We start from the raw sequence: 20,713 nt of genomic DNA, 5'->3' as shown, positions 1-20,713 counted from the left end.
CTGAGAAGCTGGAAGAGGCCCAGAAGGATGCTCAGAAGGAGAAAGACCCTGAAGACACCTTGATCTTGGACTTCTGGCCTCCAGAACTGTGAGGATGCATTTCTGTAGTTTTAAGCCCCCAGTTTGTGGTCATTTGTTACAGCAGCTCCAGGAAGCCCCTGGAGACCTGGGTCACGTGAATTAAATGCTGACTCCTGTCTGTGAGCCAGCCCCCACCCCACCCCCACCCTGGATCCCCCAGCAGGTGGCCCCTGCCTCCCCTTGGCCTCGTTGCCCACATCTCTCCCTCTTGGTCCTGGTTCCGGACACAAAGGTTCCCCTGTGGTCAGATGAACACCTGCCTCTCAGCCTCTACCTGCCTGCAGCTCTTCCCAGCGTCAACTCACTTAAATCTCGGCCTACAGATCAGGGCTTCCCTCCATCATGCTCCATCCCAGCTTTATTTCTCTTTATATTCCTTATCACAATATCACACACACGTTTGTTTAGTGTCTGTCTATGCAGGACATCAGCCCCGCGCGGGCAAGGAAGTTTTTCTAATTCACTCTGGTGCCCTCAGGCACCCAGAGCAGAGTTGGACATATGGGAGGCACTTGATCAAATGTGCAAAAGGAATCAGTGAATGAACAATGACAAAGGCCCTCAGTCATCCTCGTCACCCCAAGCCTAGGGCTGGTCCTTCCTCAGGCCTCTCCCAGCTCTGCCTTGCCCTGGAGGCCCGTGGGGTGCTGGGGTTGAGGGGTTCTGGTTTCAGAAGGGTGGTCCTCCCTCTAAATCTTCTCAGTCCTAAGGCAGAGGGATTCTGGGCATCTTCAAGCTTGTGGGGAGCTAAGGGGCCAGGGACCAGTGTACAGCATCCCTCCGACCCCAGCTTCCCAGGCCTGCCTGGGCCTAAGCAGCACAGCTGGTGACATTTACAGAGTCTTAGGGTGGCTTTGGCTAAGGGGAGGGGGCATGAAACCGCAGGAGTTTGCAGAGCACAAGTGAGTGTGTGCGTGTGTGTGCAAGCATGTGAGAATGTGTGAGAGCGTGAGACTTGTGACTGTGTGAGAATTTGAGGCTGTGAGTATATGTGAGAATGTGTGTGGATATGTGAGAGTGCGTGAGAATTTGAGGGTGTGAGGGTGTGTGACCATAGGGATGTGTGTGGATGTGTGACTGAGAATTTGAGGGTGTGTGATGTGTGTGGATATATGAGAGTGTGTGACTATGGGAATTTGAAGGAGTGTGAGCATGTGACTGTGTGTGAATGTGTTTTGGGGATGAGTGACCTGTTGGGCACACATGGACCCTGGGCCACAGCCTCCCTCAGTGGCTCACATCACTCATTCCATTCCTGTCCCCTCCTCCCCTAATTCACCCCTCTCTCCTCAGGGTTTCTTCTTTCCTCTTTCCAGCATCTTAGTCCCTTCTTTTATTTTTTTGGACTTTTACGTCACATTTGAGGTTCTGGGGCCGGTCTGTTGCCTCATTCCCTGTCTCCCTCCCCTCCAACCCCCAAGGAGAGTCAGGAGGCCAAGAAAGGCAGGGCCACTGCCTCAGAATCTTCTGCACCCCGGAGGTCATGGACCCCCAGTTGCACGGGGGAGACTCAAGAAGGTGGAGGGGCCAAGGAGGAGGGAAGGAGATGTGAGGCAGGGGCTGTTTGCACAGCAGATTCTTCCACCTCCCTGCTGACAGATTAGGGGCCTGCAGAGGAAGGAAAGGGGAAGGGGGACTGAAAATTGACCCTTTGTGGGATGAGGGGGGTCTCAGTACTGCCTGCACATCCCTGTCACCTGGGTGAGCCCGTACAATGGCTGATGTCCTGGCATCCCCCCTCACCCAGCAGCTGGAAGTACAGGGTCTAAGGCAGACCCTAGGGCATGGTTCCCAATCTCTGCACTATTGATCCTTCTGGGGGGGGGGGCGTCCTGTGCACCGTGGGGTGTTGAGCCGCATCCCCGGCCTCCACCCACTAGATGCCAGTAGCACCCCCTCCCCAAGCCATGGCAACCAAATACATTTCCAGACATGGCCAAATTTTCCCGTGGGGGCAGAATTGCCCCTGTGAGAACCTCTGGACTTGGGGAAATAAGTGGGCCTTGGAAGGGCACCATAATACGGACCGTGTACTATCTCTCAGGGCCCTAGAAAACTGTTTTGTTTTTTTGGGGGGCCTTTCTTTTTGCCTCATGTTCCCCAAAAGCCCTTCGGACAACAGAGGGGAAGTGGGACCAAGCTTGGCGGTGTGGTGTGGGGTGGGGGCTGCTGCAGGCCCAGGATGACCAGAAATGGGGTTGGGGGCCCCCCGAGTTGCCCTTAGCGCTTCTGGCTGTCTCTGAAGGAAACGGTTTCTACCTGCCTTCTCAGCAGCGCTGCCCCAAGGCAGAAGATTAAGAATCAATTAAGAGCGGGAAGGAGGATTTGCCAGCAGAGAGCTGGGGGGACTGGGCAGCTGGGCTGCAAGATGGATGGGGGTGACTGGCAGGGGCCAGGGGCTCAGTGAGCCCCCGGTGGTGAAGGGAGGCTCCCTGACACTGCCGTCTGGGGTGCTGGTAAAATAACTCCTGTTTTATAGATTGTTATGATTTAAATGTGTACAGATCTTAGATGAATAAAAATTCATCTTATTTTTATCAAACGCTTATCTATCACCTGGTGCTAGGTGAGTGTTTGCTAAATAAAAATAAGATGAGTGATGGGGCTAAGCCCCACCCCGCAGCTTTCTATGGTGGACGGCCACTGTGGGAAACACCGCCAGGGCTCGCACCCAGACCCCTTCTTGGGGACCAGTGCACCCGTCTTCCGCCTTCCGCCTGCTTGGGCTTCTGGTGTCAGCTGCCAGTGGCTCCCACCTGCCCCTTCTCCGGAGAATGTCTTCTGCTCATAGGAGCCCCTTTCTCTGGAGATGCCAGGGGACTGCCTCCCTCCCCAGGTACAGCCCACAACTCAGTTTGATATGACTGTGCAAAAGGCCAGGCTCCTTGCCTCCGGTTGGAACAACTGTGATGGAGTTTACACTCCAGAGCTGCCGGAGGCATCAGGCTGGAGCTGGACTCAGCTAAACCCACTTCCTGGCTGAGCCCCTTCATCAACTCCATTCTGCTTCCCTCGCTCTCTATTCTGAGAGTCCTCCCCAGAAAGTCACAGGCGTCTGACTCCCTGCCTCAGGTTGTGCTTTTATATAGGTGCTATGAACTGAATATTTGTGGTCCCCCCAAATTCATATACAGATGTCCTTCGACTTATGATGGAGGTACGTCCTGATAAACCCATCATAAGTTGAGAATATCATAAGTCAAAAATGCAGTTAAAGGGGTAGCTCGTTAGCTCGGTTGGTTAGAGTGTGGTGCTGGTAGCACCAAGGTTGCCAGTTCGATCCCCGCATGGGCCACTGTGAACTGCGCCCTCTTTAAAAAAAAAGAAAGCATTTAATACACCTAACCTACCAACATCATAGCTTAGCCTACCTTAAAGGTGCTCGGAACACGTACATTAGCCGACAGTTGGGCAATTATGTTGAATTTCATCTCAAGAACAATTGCCTTCTTCTTCTTCTTTTCACCAGGAGCGGGAGACACAGATGGGTGTTTTGTAAACATGATGGAATGTGAAAACACAAAACACAATATACAAAACATGCTGGCAGCACAGTATACTATAGAGTACCTGTTGTTTATCCTTCTGATTTCACAGCTGGCTGGGAGGGGCAGTATCACAAGAGAGTATCTACCACATATTGCTAGTCCAGGAAAAGACCAAATACAAAATGCAAAGTACGGTTTCTACGTATTGTTTTTGCGCTATTGTAAAGTTGAAAAATCGTAAGTCGAACCTTTGTAAATGAGGAACCACCTGTACTGAAGCCCTAACCCCCAATGTGATGATATTAGGAGGTGGGGGTCTTTGGAGGTGATTAGGTTTATATGAGGCCATAAGGGTGGGGCCCCACGATGGAATTAGTGTTCTTATCCAAAAGGAAGAGACCAGATCTCTCTCTCTCTCTGTCTCTGTCTCTCTGTCTCTCTCTGTGTCTCTCTCTGTATCTCTCTGGCTCTCTCTGTCTCTCTCTGTCTCTCTCTGTCTCTCTCTGGCTCTCTCTGGCTCTCTGTCTGTCTCTGTCTCTGTCTCTGTCTCTGTCTCTGTCTCTGTCTCTGTCTCTGTCTCTCTCTCTCTCTCTCTCTCTCTCTGTCTCTCTGTCTCTCTGTCTTTTTCCTTGCCATGTGAGGACATAGCGAGAAGATGGCCATCTGCAAGCCAGGAATACAGTCCTCACCAGGAATTGAATTTGCTAGCCTTGATCTTGGACTTCCAGCTTCTGGAACTGTGAGAAAGAAATGCCTGGTATTTAAGCCACCCTATATATTATATTTTGTTACAGCAGTCCGAACTGACTGAGATGGTAGGCAACCTAACCTAACATGATCACCTTCATAATATGCAAAGCCCCCTACTCATTCAGTCTGGAAAGCTGAACTCCGCCTCCTATGAGCTCCAAGCTGACCTCCCTATGCCCTCACAATTCCAACTCCTATTTCTAATCACATCACACTCCTGTCCCCCAACCCTCACCTCGAATTCCCTTTGCCCTCTATGACCAAGATGACCCTTTTTGATTTCTAATTATTTGTCTAATCAGTAGTATATTCACATGTTCAAAAAGTTTTAAATACACAAAGAGGTATTCTTTGAAAGCTCTCCCTACTTACCCCAGCCCCCAACTGCCCCAGTTTGCACACCCCCAACAGATGTCCATTATTACCAGAATCAGATGTATCTTTTCATACTGACTTTATGCAAATACAAGCAAATATGAATATATTTTCCTATTTTTCTGACCTTTGTTTTACAGAAAAGATAGCAGACTTTATGTTCTATTCTACACAGAGAAATCTTTTAAAATAATAAATAGGATCAAAATTATCCTAAGCTTTGATCTGGGCATCTTGGGCACAGCAGTTCTTCATGACCAGTTGTCGTGCGGGGCGGCCTGCGAGGTCTCTGCTCCCGCTCCCCACATAAGAACACAGGACACAATGAGGCCAAAAAGGAACACCCACGGAGCCATAGATAGGGGAGTCACACCACTATAGTCTCGCTGGCGGCTGGGTTGGAGACACAGGAAGCAGGAGCCACACTGTCCGCAACCCGCACTCCGCCGTGCTAACTGCAATCCGCTCTTGTTAGCTCAGCCACCATCTTCTTGCTAGCCCCCATTTTCTGCTAGCGTAGCCACAGCAGTTATATTAGTGGCCAATGTCTCACTGGTTACAGCTGACGGCCAACCAGCCACAGCTGATGGCCCTCCAATCACAGTTGATGGCCATTTACTACCTGAGCCAGCACCGCCTGGAAACTGCTTTCTGGGGCTCTGTCCCCACACCAGTCTTCATGACTGGTTGTCACAGTGCAGGGTATAATGTGTCCCTGCTTCTATATCCAAATGCCATAAGCAATCCCAGGCATTGTGACAACACCAAACTATTGCACAGTTCCACACCCACCCCAAGTGGTGTTCTTTCTCATTGAGAACTATTATAGCCCTTTCCAACCTCTCTTTGCCCCCACCTCCCCCGTGCTCCCTCCACTCTGGCCACACTAGCATCTTCACTGTTCTTTTAACACCCCAGGCATGCTCCTACCTTAGGGTATTTGCACAGGCCATTTCCTCTTTTTGGAACTCTCTTCCTCACATATTCACATGGCTTACTTCTTTCTGATATTTGCCCAAGTGTCACCACTTGAGAGAGGCCTTCATTAACTATACATTTAAATAAACTCCCTCACCTGTCATTATTTTTTGCTATTGTGATGAATTACTCCAAATGTAGTGGCTTAAAACATTTATTATCTCAAAGTTTCTGAAGACTAGGAACCTGAGAATGGCTTAGCTGAATGGTTCTGGTGCAGGGTCTCTCATGAGGATGTTGGTGGGGACTGCAGTTATCCGAAGGCTGGATTGGGGCTGGAGGAGCTTCTTCTAAGATGGCTGTCCCACAAGGCTGTTGGTGGGAGGCCTCAGTTCCTTTCCATGTGGGTCTCTCCAAAGGGCTGCTTGAGTGTCCTCACAATATGGAGGCTGGCTTTCCCTAGAACAACTGATCGGAGAGAGAGGCTAAAGCCCTGCCACATTCTGTCACTTGTGTCACACTCTATTCATTAGAATATTGTCACTCAGCCCACACTCAATAGGGGGTTGGATGGGGCTCCATCTCTTGAAAGGAAGAATATAAAAGAATTTGGGACATATTTTTAAAATTTATTTTATTAAAAATTTTTATTGAGATATAATTGACATATAACATTGCATTAATTTTAGGTGTACAACATAATGATTTTATATACAGACTGTCCCCAACTACGATGGTTCAACTTACAATTTTTCTACTTTACAATGGTGTGAAAGTGATACTCATTCAGTAGAAATTGGCTAGGCAAAGTAAACTATGATGTTTCATAGGTTAAATGCATTTTCAACTTATCATGGGCTTATCGGGATGTAACCCCATCCTAAATCAAGGATCATCTCTGTGTGTCTATGTATGTATATATGAATAATCGAAATGGCAACCACAATAAATCTAATTAATATCCACCACCATACATAGTTATAATTCTTTTTCTTGTGATGAGAACTTTTAAGATCTACTCTCTTAGCAGCTTTCAAATATACAATACAGTATTGTTAATTATAGTCACCATGCTGTATGTTCCATCCCAAAGACTTATGTGTCTTATAACTGGAAGTTTGTAACTTTTGGCTACCTTCACCCATGGGCAAAATGGGTGTGGGTGGACATAGTTTAAAATCACCAAACCCTGCTGTGTTTTCCTTCTTTTCTCGTATAGCCACCTGAAATTATATGTCACTCATTTCCTTATTTATGGGCTCTCTCCTCTACTGCTAGAATGTAAGGTCCCCAAGAGCAAAACGTGTCTTTTTTGATCCCCAGCACAGAGCAGCTGCTTAATAACTAGGTTTTAGTTTGTGTTCCTCAGAAGCAGAACTTGAAATAAAGATTCAAAGGTAAGTTATTTAGGAGGTGACCCCAGGAAACACCAGTAGGGAAGGAAGGAAGACAAACAGGAAAGAAACTGGTGACAGGTGTGTCATCAAATCAGTTACCACTGTGGGCAACTGCAGCTCAATCATATGGGGACTTATGGGGGACAGTGTAGGGCACTGCCGAGAGAAGAGGCAGGTGGCTCATTTGTCCACCAACTCCCGTCATGTTGAGAGGTGCTTCTAAGGTATGGGGATTATTCCCTGGCACTTCCAGCCTGTTAGGGGAAGAGAAACCATCAAACGTTTCGGAGAAAGCCCTCTGGCCAAGAGCTGCTGCAGACAGAAGCAGTTGATAGCAGCAGGAGCCTGTTGAAAAGATGAGGCCAGAGGATACGAATTGGGCATCAAGAGCTTCTGCTATAATTAGTTGAATAATTGAATAAAAATTTTCAATAGTTGTCATAGCCTAAAGGACAAAATCCTCATGTTTGAGCTGGCACATAAAACCACTGTGACCCAGCTTTATGTCTCAAAGCTATATGGGGGTGACAAACTCAAACATCTACAGAGGCTACTGGGTAGGAAAGATAAAGGACAAAACCAGTGGAGGGTGAGAAAGATGTTGTCCTCCTGGACTTCTTTCATTTTCCTCTTTAAAATAGAGATGTGAGTAAGGCTAGATGTTCTTCTATCATCAAGAAAGAAGCAAGCACTGTGAACAAGATGGTAAAATGGTAATGGACTTCAGCCACAGCGGTGGAAGACAATAGGGAGTAGTGTGGACTGTGGAGAACTGGAAAACTTGTTTCCATTATGCTCTGATTAATTACTGCAGGCAGAGTTTCCAGATTGTCTGGTTTTTCTGGAAAAGCCAGACATCTAGATTTTTATACAAAACCCTTAACTATTTAAGTCTCAGTGATCAATTCAAATATTTCGTAAAACAAAGCAAACCCGTGGGCTGGTTTTGACCGGTTCTCACCCTCTGTGCTACCCTTGTCAAGCATGCCACAGTTCCAAGAACCTGATATATCCTTTAAAAACCCCAAGCCTTTGCATAAGCTTTTCCTTCTGCCTGGCCTGCCTTTCCACTCTTGTGGAAAACTCCTATTCATTCTGCAAAACTCTGCCCAGAAATTACCCAAAACAGAACTCCCCTGGGAATATTTCTTATTTTATTGGGTAGATTTATTTGTCTCTCCCCCCCGCCAATCTGTGAGCTCTGTGGGGACCAAATCTGTGAGTCTTGTTCAGTTCTGTGTCCTCAAGTTTCAGGGATCAGCCTGACAGAGCACAAATATAGCTGTTTGAAAGCGTGCCCTTGGATTGTCTACATCCAGTGGTGTAGTGAGTGGTGTGTAAAAAATAGCTCTTAAAAATTAAAAAGGGGCCGGCCCAGTGGCTCAGGCGGTTAGAGCTCCATGCTCCTAACTCCGAAGGCTGCCGGTTCGATTCCGACATGGGCCAGTGGGCTCTCAACCATAAGGTTGCCAGTTCAATTCCTCGAGTCCCACAAGGGATGGTGGGCTGCGCCCCCTGCAACTAGCAATGGCAACTGGACCTGGAACTGAGCTGCACCCTCCACAACTAAGACTGAAAAGACAACAACTTGAAGCTGAACGGCACCATCCACAACTAAGATTGAAAGGACAACAACTTGACTTGGAAAAAAGTCCTGAAAGTACACACTGTTCCCCAATAAAGTCCTGTTCCCCTTCCCCCCCAAAAAAAAAAAAATTAAAAAGGTCCGGATCTGTAGCATCTACCAATTTCAATGGTGTAAATGCTCCCACCATGGCTGATTTCAAGATGTGAATGTGACGTCACAAGCTACTAATGCGACGTCACTGAACACAGAGTTGGAAAGGGATGTGTGCACTATGAACCAGCTGCTTCACAGCACTTCCCCCAGCGATAACTTTCCCTCTTGGTTTGATGACAAAACAGAAGCCCCTCCCCATCTTTCTCTTCTAAGTGGCCATAGCCATCTCTGTTTTTCAAACTTCTAAAAATCTTTTTTACTGGAACATAACAAACATACCTCAAAGCATGTGTATCGTAAGCATACAGCTCCGTGAATTTTCATGAAATGAATACTCACATGTTACCAACACCAGGTCAAGAATAGAACATTCCCAGCTCTGAGAGACCCCCTTCCAATCACTACCCCTTTGCCCAAGAATGACCATTATCTCAACTTCTATCATCACAGAAGAGTTTTGTCCATTCTGGAATTTCACATAAATGGAGTCAGACAATATGTCTTCTGTACTTGCTTCTTTTCTCCAATATTAAGTTTGTGAGATTCTTTCATGTTGTTGCAGAAAGCAATGGGTTTCTCTTTTTCATTGCTGTGTGGTAGTCCATTACCTGACAGTATCACAGTCTGTCCATTTTACTCTAATGGGCAGTTGGGTTGTTTCCACTTTGGGTCTATTTACCCAAGAGCAGAATCATGGGGTCATGGAGCAGGTGAATATTCAGCTTTCACAGATGAAACAGTTTTCCAAAGCAGGTTTAGCATATACTCTCCCACTGCCAGTGTGTGGGATTTGGGTGGCAGAGCTGTCTTCTTATAATGTAAATCAAACCAAAACCCTTTAAGGACTCCCTGTGGCTTTTAAGACTGACAAACACCTTTTGGCCACTGCTGGCCTTTCCCACATCAGCTGTCTGCCACTCTCCCTTCCTCTGGTGCTCAGGCCACATTCCTTGAATATGCCACATGTTTGAGCATTTCAGGGACCTCCACTCACTGTTTCATCTCCCTGGAAGGCTACCCTCTCCATTCTTCACCAGCTATCTTTTACGTCCCTTAACTGAGCTCAAATGCAACGTCTTGGGGATGCCTTTCCTGACTTCCTTCACTATCTAAATTGGTTCCCCCAGGTTATTCTGTTAGCTCCCTGTTCTTTTCCTTCAAGGTACTTATCACAATTTAATGACTTAGGTATTTATTTCGTCAATGTCTAGATATCAGTCATGTTCTGTTTCTTAACTGGGGTTGCAGATGTATTGTTTATTAAATTATACATTTAAAAATATATTGGGGGCGGCCGGTTAGCTCAGTTGGTTAGAGCGCGGTGCTCTTAACAACAAGGTTGCTGGTTCGATCCCTGCATGGGCCACTTTGAGCTGCACTCTTCAGAACTAGATTGAAACAACTACTTGACTTGGAGCTGACAGGTCCTGGAAAAACACACTTAAGTAATTAAAAGTTAAAAAAAAAATAGAGTGAACACATTAAAGCCCTTAACCCCCTGTTAGATACTGTTCTAAGTATTTTTTGAATATTAATTCATTTAATTGATTAATTTCACTTAATTTATTTTATTGAATCTTCAAAATAACCCTATGAGGTAGAGGCTATTATTATTCTACTTTATAGGAGAGAGTATGGAGGTACAGAGACACCATCCCAGCCCCCCCCATTAAGACACTCAGAGTCCCCCTGCATCCCTTATGTCTAATTGGCTAATGCCAGAGGAGGGGTGGATGGAGGGGAGTGGAGGCACTGGTAGGATATTTTAAGGTCCTGTCCCCAAAGTAGAACAATTACTTCCTCTGCCTCCCATTGGCCAGAACTCAGCCACATGACCCTGTCCAGCCATAACGGAGGCTGGGAAATGTGTGTACAGGAAGAGGAAATAGGTTTGTGGTTGACACATTTCATGAGTGCCTACTAAGTGCTAGGTACTTTACCCATGTTATCCTGTACAGTGCTGGTAAATAATAAATAAACAAATAGTAAATAAACAGATAATAAATTATTTTAAAATACATTTTTAAATAAAAATTAAACAATTTTTAATAAATAAATTTTTAAAGTAAATTATCATTAATAAAGTGATCGTGTGTGTGTGTGTGTGTGTGTGTGTGTGTGTGTGTGGAGAGAGAGAGAGAGAGAGAGGATATGGGTTATGGAGTTGGGATGGTCCTGTCCTTCTACATGAGGCCAATTGTCCTAGAGGGCAGAGCCCACACCCAGATGAAGCATATCCAGCCAGCAGAATGAAATACTAACTGCCCCTTGGCATCCATTCTCCTCTTTTTTTTTTAGGATTACAGCCCCCTGAGTTTTAGGTGGACACATAGCTTCCCTGTTAGAGACTACATTTCCCAATCTGCATTGCAGCTAAGTGTGACTATGTGACTAAGTTCTGGTCAATGGGGTGTGTGCATACATGATGTGTGCAACTTCTGGGTATGTCTTTCAAAGGAAGCTGTCGCCCTCCACTTCCTTTTACCCGATTCCTCTGGGAACCCCAGAGCTGTTCCACTAAACCTGGACCATAGGCCTCTGGACACTTACGAGCTCATCTTGTTACAGTCACTGAATTTGGGGGCCTCTTTGTTACAGCATCATGGCTTGTGCTTGACTAATGCAGCATCAGCCTTCACCTCAGGCTAACCCCTTGGCTGCCAAGCCAGCTCCTCCATTTCTGTTCCCGCGGTATCTCCCTCCTTTCTCTGGGACTCTGATATCCTGAACAACACTGCACAAATCTTCCTCGATTGTGTCCTGAGTAAACACCATTACGTGAGAATCAAGAGTTAGATAGAGAGGGTATGTCTAGACTTCATTAGTTCAAGGTCCTTACGCTTGGGGCTGATTGTACCTTATGCTTCAATCACCAGCTTACACTGAGTCTAGGCTCATGGAAGTCTAATCTGTGTGCCTCCTGGCATCCCTCTCCTCTTCTACAGTTTTCCTTTGAGGAGCCACCTCTATACTACTTTTGGTCAATGTGAAACACCATGGTGGGGTTGACATCCCCTCACCTCTAATGATGAACATGTGGCCCAAGATGGGAATCTGGCTGCTTTTGTTTCATTGCCATCCTTTTTTTTTTTTTTTGAGTGTGGGATAAGGGCCATGGGGAGAGGGCAGCTTCTCCTCCTTTCACTATTGAAACTGTCAAAATTTTAAAGTGGCTTGTTGTGTTTTTACCAGGTGAATCCATTGGGCCATGCCTGCTGTATGCTTGACAAGGAGGTATGCAGAAAATGGAAGCGAATGACTAAACTTCAGAGGATACTGGGGTGTCAGCCTGGGCTGCTTTGCCCTCACACCAATTCCTCATCTTCATCCTTATCGGCTCCTACCCAGTTTGGCTGGAAGTGGCCTCTAAACATTCTACATTCAAGGCCTCCAAAACTTTCTACCCCTTCCTCTCTCCATGAACTCTCTCTGTCTTCGTCGCCTGCTGGCTGGACAGGGAGGGATTGCAGAGGGCTCTGAGTCGTTGGAAGGAGGTGGCACTTTCCTTCAGTTCAGAGGGAGGCTAGGTTTGCCAGTGGAGCAGAGCCACCTGCCACATGAGTGAGAAATAAGCCCATAGTGTGTTAAGCCCTAGGAGCTTGGGGGATGCTTGTCATGGCCACTGGGGTGTACTTATTCTGAATAATACAATATTTCAACTTGCTTAATCCTCAAAACAGCCCCAGGAGATAGGTTCTATTATTATCCGCACTCTATGGATGAGAAACTGAGGCACAATGAGTCAGCCATGCACCCAAGTTCACAAAGGAAGTGAGAAAGCTAGAATTCTAACCCACACCAACTGCCTTCAGAGCCTGCTCTGACCCACCACAGTAACCTGCCAGATGGTGCAACTCAGGGCAAAGACACTTCCCCTCTCTGGGCCCTGAAGTCCCTCCCCCTACAGTGTATTTCCTGTTCTTGTGGGGGCGCAACCCCAGCCCCCAACCTTGCCCTCCTTGTTGTATCAGAGAGTGCTCAGATGTGGCTTGACTCTTCTTCTAAGAGGAGCCCACCGGAGATGTGTGAGGGGCTTGTGTACTGCTGGTGCATAATAAACTCTCAGTAAATGTTTGAGATTATTATCATCATTGACGGTGATGGGGCACTGAATGAGAGGCAGCATAGCTCAGCAGTTCAGCCAGCTGGGCTGTGTGACCTTGGGTAAGTAACCCCATCTCTCTGTGCTGCAATTTCTCTATCCATAAAATGGGAATAACGATGCTATTTCATATGGTTACTGCAAGGATTAAGATATAAAATGTTCCACAGTGCCTGCCACTACTAATGTTAGGTTTTATTATTGTTCTAACACTTTTCCCTGCTCCGTCTCATCCCCTAGGTCCCCAGGCATGGCAACAGCTGGATCTCTGACTGGGGCTTCTCCAGGCTGTCCACTACCCATGAGATTCCCCTGCCTTTCCCCTTCCTTGGCTCCTGGTGACCCCTGCCCCCAGCCTGGGTTCCAGTGCCCTCTCCTCCCTTTTCCTTTGCCCCTCAGCCCCAGGGTGACCAGAACCCCAGCCTCGTGGGACAGCTTTCTAGCACTTTCCCCTTTTTAAGAGATTGACTGCAATTTCTATAATAACATCACATTAGCTAGAAATTAATGTCCTCATTAAGACAGCAATTAGGCACATTAGTGCGGCAATAAAAGAGAAGCTTATGAAATAATTGCTGGTTCCAAAATGCCTTTAATTTGGTATTTTATATTGCACCGTGTTATTAATTTTTTCCCTCGGCAGAAGATAATAAGAGAAACATTTGCATTGTGAGGAGGTTTAAAATAAAATAAAAAATTTTTTTAGAGGAAAGAGTTGTTGATACCTAGAGACAGACGATCTTTCTTCTCTCCAAAGCCCCATCCATTCCTGAGTCCATCAGATGACAGTGATGATGGAGGTGGGCAGAGGGCCAGGCCATGTCCCGGACTCTCAGCCAAGCCTGAAATCTAAGGAGGCTGGAGTGGGGCTGCCTTTGATTCCAGAAGCACAAGGAGCGGTGCCATGTTTCTGCCCTACACAACAAATACCTGTTCCCTTCATTTTTTTCCAATGGCGTCATCTTCTGCATTCAAATTCTTTTAGCAAATGTTTCCTTGGGACCCAGTGGCTCTGTTGTGAGGTTCCCAGCCTGGTGGAGAAGGCAGGTGTATAAATGTGAAAGTGCAGTGGTAAACTGGAAATAGTGCTATTTTGCAACTGGTAATGAAATCGTGGATCATTTGTGGATTGGGAAATCATTAGGGGAAAAGCAGATCAGGGATGTATGCGTGGGACGTTCTTTTGCCCCTTTCTGAAATTGTGGGTCGACCTTGGCATCCCTAAATTGGCACAGTTAGACATCAGGTGTCTCCTGGTGGGAGCAACAGATGGTATCCAGCACCACTGGATGTCCTCGCTCCAAATCTAGAATCTTCTCTAGCTTCTAGAATTGTCTTAGGTTGGGTTCCTCCAGAGACCGACCCTGAGACAAGAATTTGAGGGCAAGTAGTTTATGCGGGAAGGGACCTCAGGAAACACCAGGAAGTGAGACAGGGAAGGGAAGAAAATTTCAGGTAGTGACAAGCACTGTAACAACAAAAATTAGAGGAGGGACTGGAGGGCAGCATACATGTCTGAGCTAGAGAGGGCCTCTTGGAGGAGCAGACACATGAGCAGAGACCTAGAGAGGCGAGGCAGGGACCCACATGAAGATCTGAAGAAAGAGGGTTCCAGGCAGGGGAACAGCAGGTACAAAGGCCTGGAGGTGGGAACAGGTTGGAAAGTGTGAGTATCAGCCAGGAGGCTGGTGAGGCTGAATGGAAGTGAGAGAGGTAGAGAGTGGAGGGGATGCACTCAGGGAAATATCAAGAAATGGAACAGGGAAGAATTCATAAGGAAGTGAAGGACATGGTAATCAAATCAGTTACCAATTTTCCATTCTGCTGCATAACAAACAACCCCCAACTCCAGTGGCTTAGACCATCAACAGTAATTATGGCTGCACTGTCTACAGGTCAAGTGGGCAGTTCTCCTGGTCTTGGCTGAGCTCATTCTTGAGTTTGCGGTCAGCTGTGGGTCTCAGAGGCACACTCTGTTCACCCAGGTTGTTCTCTTCACATGATTGGGTCTCAGCTGGCTGCAGGCTTGTCTAGGATGGCCTCAGGTCGGATGACAGGTCTCTCCACCATGACCCTGGCTGGCTAGCCTGGGTTTTGGTCATGTGACAGAGACAAGGTTTCCAGACAGCAAGTAGAAACATGGAGCACCTCTTGAGGCCCAAATTCAGAACTGCCCTATCACTTTCACTGCACCAGAGTGGCCAAATCAGGTGAGGAGACCAGCCCAGATTCAAGAGTGTGGGGGAAATAGGCTCCACCTCCAGTGGGAGGAGCTACTCAGGCTTGACCGTCTACCCTGGCCCCTCTAGAAATTCTTTGCTCTCTCTAAGATCCCTAAAGATCTGTAGCTAGTGTTGTTCAAACCCCCAAATTCCTGACAAGGCTTCCTTTCCTTCTCTGCTTCGGAGTGTGACCAGAACTGAAGTTTTTTATTGAAGTAATTGGCTCTCCTAACAGTGAAGGGAGTCGGTGTCAGTTATGGCAGCCCGTAGGGTTCCCCTGAGCGAAGGAGAAATGGGCACTCACAGCATGGCTTGAGCTCACTCACTGACCCCTTGTGCAGTGTCCAACCTGCCCAGCATATCAGCCTCCCCTGATTATGGGATTGTTGAGGAAAAGGGAAGAGAAAAGGAAGGGAAAGGGATTCCACCGGGAATCAGGGTACCATTTAACCTTAGCCTTGGGGGCAGATGAAGGACCTTCCTCAAGCTGATGAGGACCCAGGAGGGAGCCATGGCCCAGCAAAGGAACCCAGATAGGCAGCCTGGCTGCTGTGGACTGAGGCTGGACCAAGCCCTGTGGGGGAGGGGTGGGGGTCAGGAGAGAAGGTAGGTAGGAATGTGCCAGCTGAAACGACCCAGTCGTCTTCCTCATCCCCCCACGCCCCCCATCCTCTAGAAAATAAAGTACAACTGGGTTCTTTGTTGCCATGGCAACTGCCACACAAAAAATTGGGGGGAAAAGCACCCCAGGGGCATGAAGAAGCAATTTGCTCTCAGCTCTGGGAGGCAGGGGGTGGGGGAAGAATGGGAGGTCAAAATCTCCTGAGTGGGGAAAAAGCAAGAGAGAGAGCTGGGCTAGGGTAAGTGATATCCTAGGCTGGAACTTTCTGTGGCCCCTACCAGCCATCTGTAGGAAGAGGGTGGGGGCTACTCTGGGTTTAGCATAGGGAGTTTCCATACCTAAGCCCCCAGTTCCAAGGCCCACCAGGCACCCAGTGTCTACGGGATCTGGGCCTCCATACGAATTCCTTTTTTGTTGTTGTTAATTTCCACTTCCACCTAGGGGATGGCACAGGCCTGGCACCCATCAAATTCCCTCCAAACCTAGGAAGGGGCCAACCTCTCGGCCCACCCCCGTCCCCACCTCCCCCTTCAGGCTGTGAAGGAAAGGTCCATGCATCCTGGGGTGTGGTGAGGAGGGTGAATTTAAACCTTCAGAGGGACCCCGCAGCCCAGTTTCCCCCTTCCTCTAGTTTCCCTTAACCTCCAAGAAAGCAGAGAAAGCACAGTGTGGTGGCAGCTGAGTTTTTTTTTTTTAATCTGTTAATAAAACGCAACTGAATCAAATCCGCTCTGAGGGAAAGGGGGAGGGGGCAGCAAAGCAGGGGCCATGGTGTTTGCAGAAGTTGGAAATTTAATAAGAAGGAAAAATAAAAATAGCCACTGTGCTGGAGAGACAAAGAGAGGGCTGAGAGAAGCAGGCAGTGTGGGACTCTAGGCTGGGTAAGGACTGGTGCAGAGGGGAGACAGGGTGAGGGGCTGGGGAAGGTGAGGGCCCCCCAGAATCTGGAGGGGCAAAGAAGGCATAGCTAAGGCAACAGGAAGGGGGGCTTGGAACACCACCCAGAGTGGCCCAGTTCCCTGGCCAATTTTCCACAGGGGTGAACAGGGCACAGAGGTTAGGGATTGGCAGACTGAAAGCCTAGGTGGGGAAGTGCAGTCTGGTCTTCACAGTGCCTTCCCCCTTCCCCCCATCGCCCCCCCCCCCCCCCAGCTATTCAGGAGACACGTCACACTAGCAGGGTTGCCATGAATAGCTGTGCAGGTTGCTCAGGACACAAGAGCACAGGACAGAAGCTGGAGGAAGGGCTGATATTATCTGTTCCCCTAGCCACCCACTGCATCTGCCCAGAGAAAGGGGTGCCTTTTAAAGAGCCACACAAAGAAGGTGGAAATAACCCAAATGTCTGCCAACAGATGAACAGATAAACAAATGTGGTCCATCCATACAAAGGAATATTATTCAATCATAAAAAAGGAACCATTGTTTCTGACATACGCTAGGATGTGGCTGATACTCAAAAACATGATGCTAAGTGAAAGAAGCCAGAAACAAGACAAATATTGTATGAGTCCATTTATATGAAATGTCCAGAATTAATAAATCCATACAGAAAAGAGATTGTTGGCTGCCAGGGGCTAGAAGGAAGGTGAAAATCGGGGTACACATTTATTTTTGGAGTGATGGAAAGTTCTGGAACTTTAGATAGAGTGGGTGGTTGCATGACATTATGAAGGTATTAAATGTCACTGAATCATATGCTTTAAAATGGTTGATTTTATGTTAGGTGAATTTTACTTCAATAATAAAAAAAGGAGGGTCGGCCCCCTGGCTCAGGCAATTGGAGCTCCGTGCTTCTAGCGCCGAAGGCTGCCAGTTCAATTCCCACATGGGCCAGTGGTTTCTCAATCCAAGGTTGTCGGTTCAACTCCCACAAGGGATAGTGGGCTGCGCCCCCTGCAACTAACAATGGTGACTGGACCTGGAGCTGAGCTGCGCCCTCCACAACTAAGATTGAAAGGACAACTTGATTTGGAAAAAGTCCTGGAAGTACACACTGTTCCCCAATAAAGTCCTGTTCCCCTTCCCCCCCCCAAAAAAAAGGAGAGGTCCCCACAAAGATGATGGAGGACAGGCCAGTCCCCTGCACATGACTAATAACACCCCCTGCACCCCAGAAAACCCAGGATTGCTGACAGGCCGAGGCCAGAGCAGCCTTAGGGGGGCTCCCTGGGAGTGACTGAATGGAATTCATTCATTCACTGGACAAATATTTACTGAGTGTTTATTTCATGCCAGGTGCTAGGCTGGGCAGCGAATAAATAACCCTCTGCCCTTGGGACTGACACTCCAGTGGGGGGACAGACAAGCCCAACAAACACAGCTACAGTACAGGAGGTGATGGTCTGTGTTATAGAGAGAAATACAACCAGGTGGGCTCGGGGCACGCAGAGGCACTACATGTAACTCTAACAGGATGACCACACCGAGGAGGTGACATTTGCACAAAGCCCTGAAGCAGGCAAAAAGGAGTCACACAGGTACCTGGGGAGAGAGCATTCCAGGAAGAGGGAACAGTCAGCGCAAACCGCTGAGCTGAGCCCTGTTATGTGCAAGGAGACCTCCAAGATGATCCCCAATCTATGCTAGGACACGGACAATAATCATAGCAGCAAATCCCGTGTTTCCCCGAAAATAAGACCTAGCCGGACAATCAGCTCTAATGCGTCTTTCGGAGCAAAAATTAACATAAGACCCGGTATTATATTATATTATATTATATTACATATTATATAAGACACTGTCTTATATTATAGTAAAATAAGACCGGGGTCTTGTATTAATTTTTGCTCCAAAAGACGCATTAGAGCTGATTGTCCGGCTAGGTCTTATTTTGGGGGAAACACGGTCGTAGACAGGACTTACCATGTACCAGATATTGCCACCATATTCACTCATGTGGTCCTTACAACGAACCGCAGTGACATCAAAAATGTTATTATCTCTGTTTTAACGATGGGGAAACTGAGGCACAGAACGATGAAGTGGCTTCTGGGTTTGCACCCAACACTACTATCTGCAGATCCAGGTAGGCGAGGTCTGTGAGCTTCCGAAGCCCCACCTTGACAGAGAGGGGTGGAACTTGGAAGAGGGTCCCCAGCAAGAATCCTCAGCGTTGGCAGGTGATTGATGGTTTAATATCTCCCGCTGTGACCCGGGGCCCTTCCTTGCCCACAGCTTCGCAGGCAGTCCCCAGCGTGAGGCAGAGATGGGATAATTCGGTTACCAAAAAGAGAAGGAGAATTCCAGAGAGGAAAAGACCAGGGGAAGAGCTGGGAGCTGGCTTTGCTGGCTCTGATGGGAAGAAGGAGGCAGATCCCCAACCCAATCCTGTTAGGGGCCAGGGAGCTCACAGCTCTCAGCCCCTCTCCAGCCCCATTTGACTTCCTGCGTAGAGAATGGAGATGCATGAGTGGGAAGGACAGGGTCAGGACCTCAGAGGAGACGGCAGCATGTGGTCTCCACCTGAAATGGCTGGATGGAGGATGAGGGGACACGGGAGGGAGGCCAGGGATGGAGCTCGGGTTGGAAGGGGCTGGGGGCTCTTTGTACTCAGGTCAGAAGTTTTGAGTCGTTCTTGGTTAATCTCTCTCTGTCTCTGTTTCCGTCCCTCCCTCCCTCCCTCCCTCCCTCCCTCCCTCCCTCCCTCCCTCTCTCTCTCTCTCTCTCTCTCTCTCTCTCTCTCTCCCCACTCACATCCAAACAACCTTAGATTTCACTTGTCCCCACCTTTATGGTTCACCACCTGGTCAAGCACAGCATTGCTCTCCAGGACGGTGCAGTTGCCTCTGCCTAGGGCACAGGCTCAGCCCTCGCACTAAAGTCTATTCCCCTCACAGCCCCAGAGGGCGCCAATGAGCCTCGGAGCCTGGTCTCCCTTCTCTGCTCAGAACTCCCCTGACTTCCACCTTGGATTAGTTCCTGTTGCTGCCGTCATTAATTCCCACAAATTTAGCGGCTTAAACACATATGTGTCATCTCAGGTTCTGGTTCAGGTCTCACTGGGTTAAGATCCAGGTGTCAGCAGAATGCGAGGCTCTAGGAAATAGCAGGGGTGTGGAATTCAATTTGGTGGAATTCAATTCCTGTCCTCCTCTTTTACCACTGTCTCCATCCATCACCTCACTCCAGCCTCCTCAATGTTTCTCAAATACACCAAGCGAGTTCCAGTCTTAGGGCCTATCCACATGCTTTTCCTCCACCAGTAAAAGTCTACCTCCTGGCATTTGCATGGCTAGCTCTCTCTCTTCACTCAGGTTTCTGCTTGGGATATAAACTGTTTCCCAACACCACTTTGTCTTTTTTTGTGTGTGTAAGTAAATTATTTTTTAGTGTGATAAAATACACATAATCTAAAATTTACCATAGTAACAATTTTACAGTGCACAACTCAGTGGCATTAAGTACATTAACAATATTGTGCAAATATTACCGCTGTATAGTTCCAGAACTTTTAATCACTCTCAGTGGAAACCCCATATCCATTAAGCAGTCACTCCCATTCCTCCCACTTTTTTCCTTAGTTTTTTTGGTTTGCTTATTTTTGTCTAATAGAACACCTCCATTTTTAAGCTGGGCATATGGCCACCCAGGAAAAAGACTACATTTCCCAGTCTTCCTTGAAGCTATGCCGCGTGATGATATTCTGGCCAATGGCATGTGAGCAGCAGTGAAGGGGCGGTGTAGAGCCTCCCTGACCTTCCCCTCCCATTGGCTGGAGGGTGGACCTGATGGGTAGTCATTTAGGTTCACCCTAAAGATGGTAGAACAGAAGACGCAAGACAAACGGAAAGAGTCTGTGCCTCCACCACAATGTAGTCAACCATCACAGCCCTGGACCATCTACACCCAGACTACGAAGTGAATACTAAATAGAATTATCTCTTGTTTGAGCCACTGTAATGTTGGGCTTCTGTTCCAGCAGCCAAAGCGATGTCGTAACTAACACATCATTTGGTAATAGAATCTAAATTATGCGACATTACCTTAGCAGGTGGGCAGCTGGTGAGATCCCAGA

General features: G+C 47.7%; 1 non-coding gene across 1 annotated transcript; it reads left to right on the top strand.

Moving 5' to 3' along the window:
- Positions 1 to 10,042: 10,042 nt before the first annotated feature.
- On the top strand, positions 10,043 to 10,116 carry TRNAK-CUU (transfer RNA lysine (anticodon CUU)). The gene has a single exon. It is a non-coding gene; the product is annotated as a tRNA-Lys (tRNA).
- The last annotated feature ends 10,597 nt before the right edge of the window (positions 10,117 to 20,713 follow it).

This window comes from Rhinolophus sinicus, chromosome 15 (assembly GCF_057876585.1).
Source record: "Rhinolophus sinicus isolate RSI-liver-muscle chromosome 15, RSI-T2T, whole genome shotgun sequence".
Lineage (NCBI taxonomy): Eukaryota > Metazoa > Chordata > Mammalia > Chiroptera > Rhinolophidae > Rhinolophus > Rhinolophus sinicus.
This window is presented reverse-complemented; position numbering and strand designations above follow the sequence as displayed.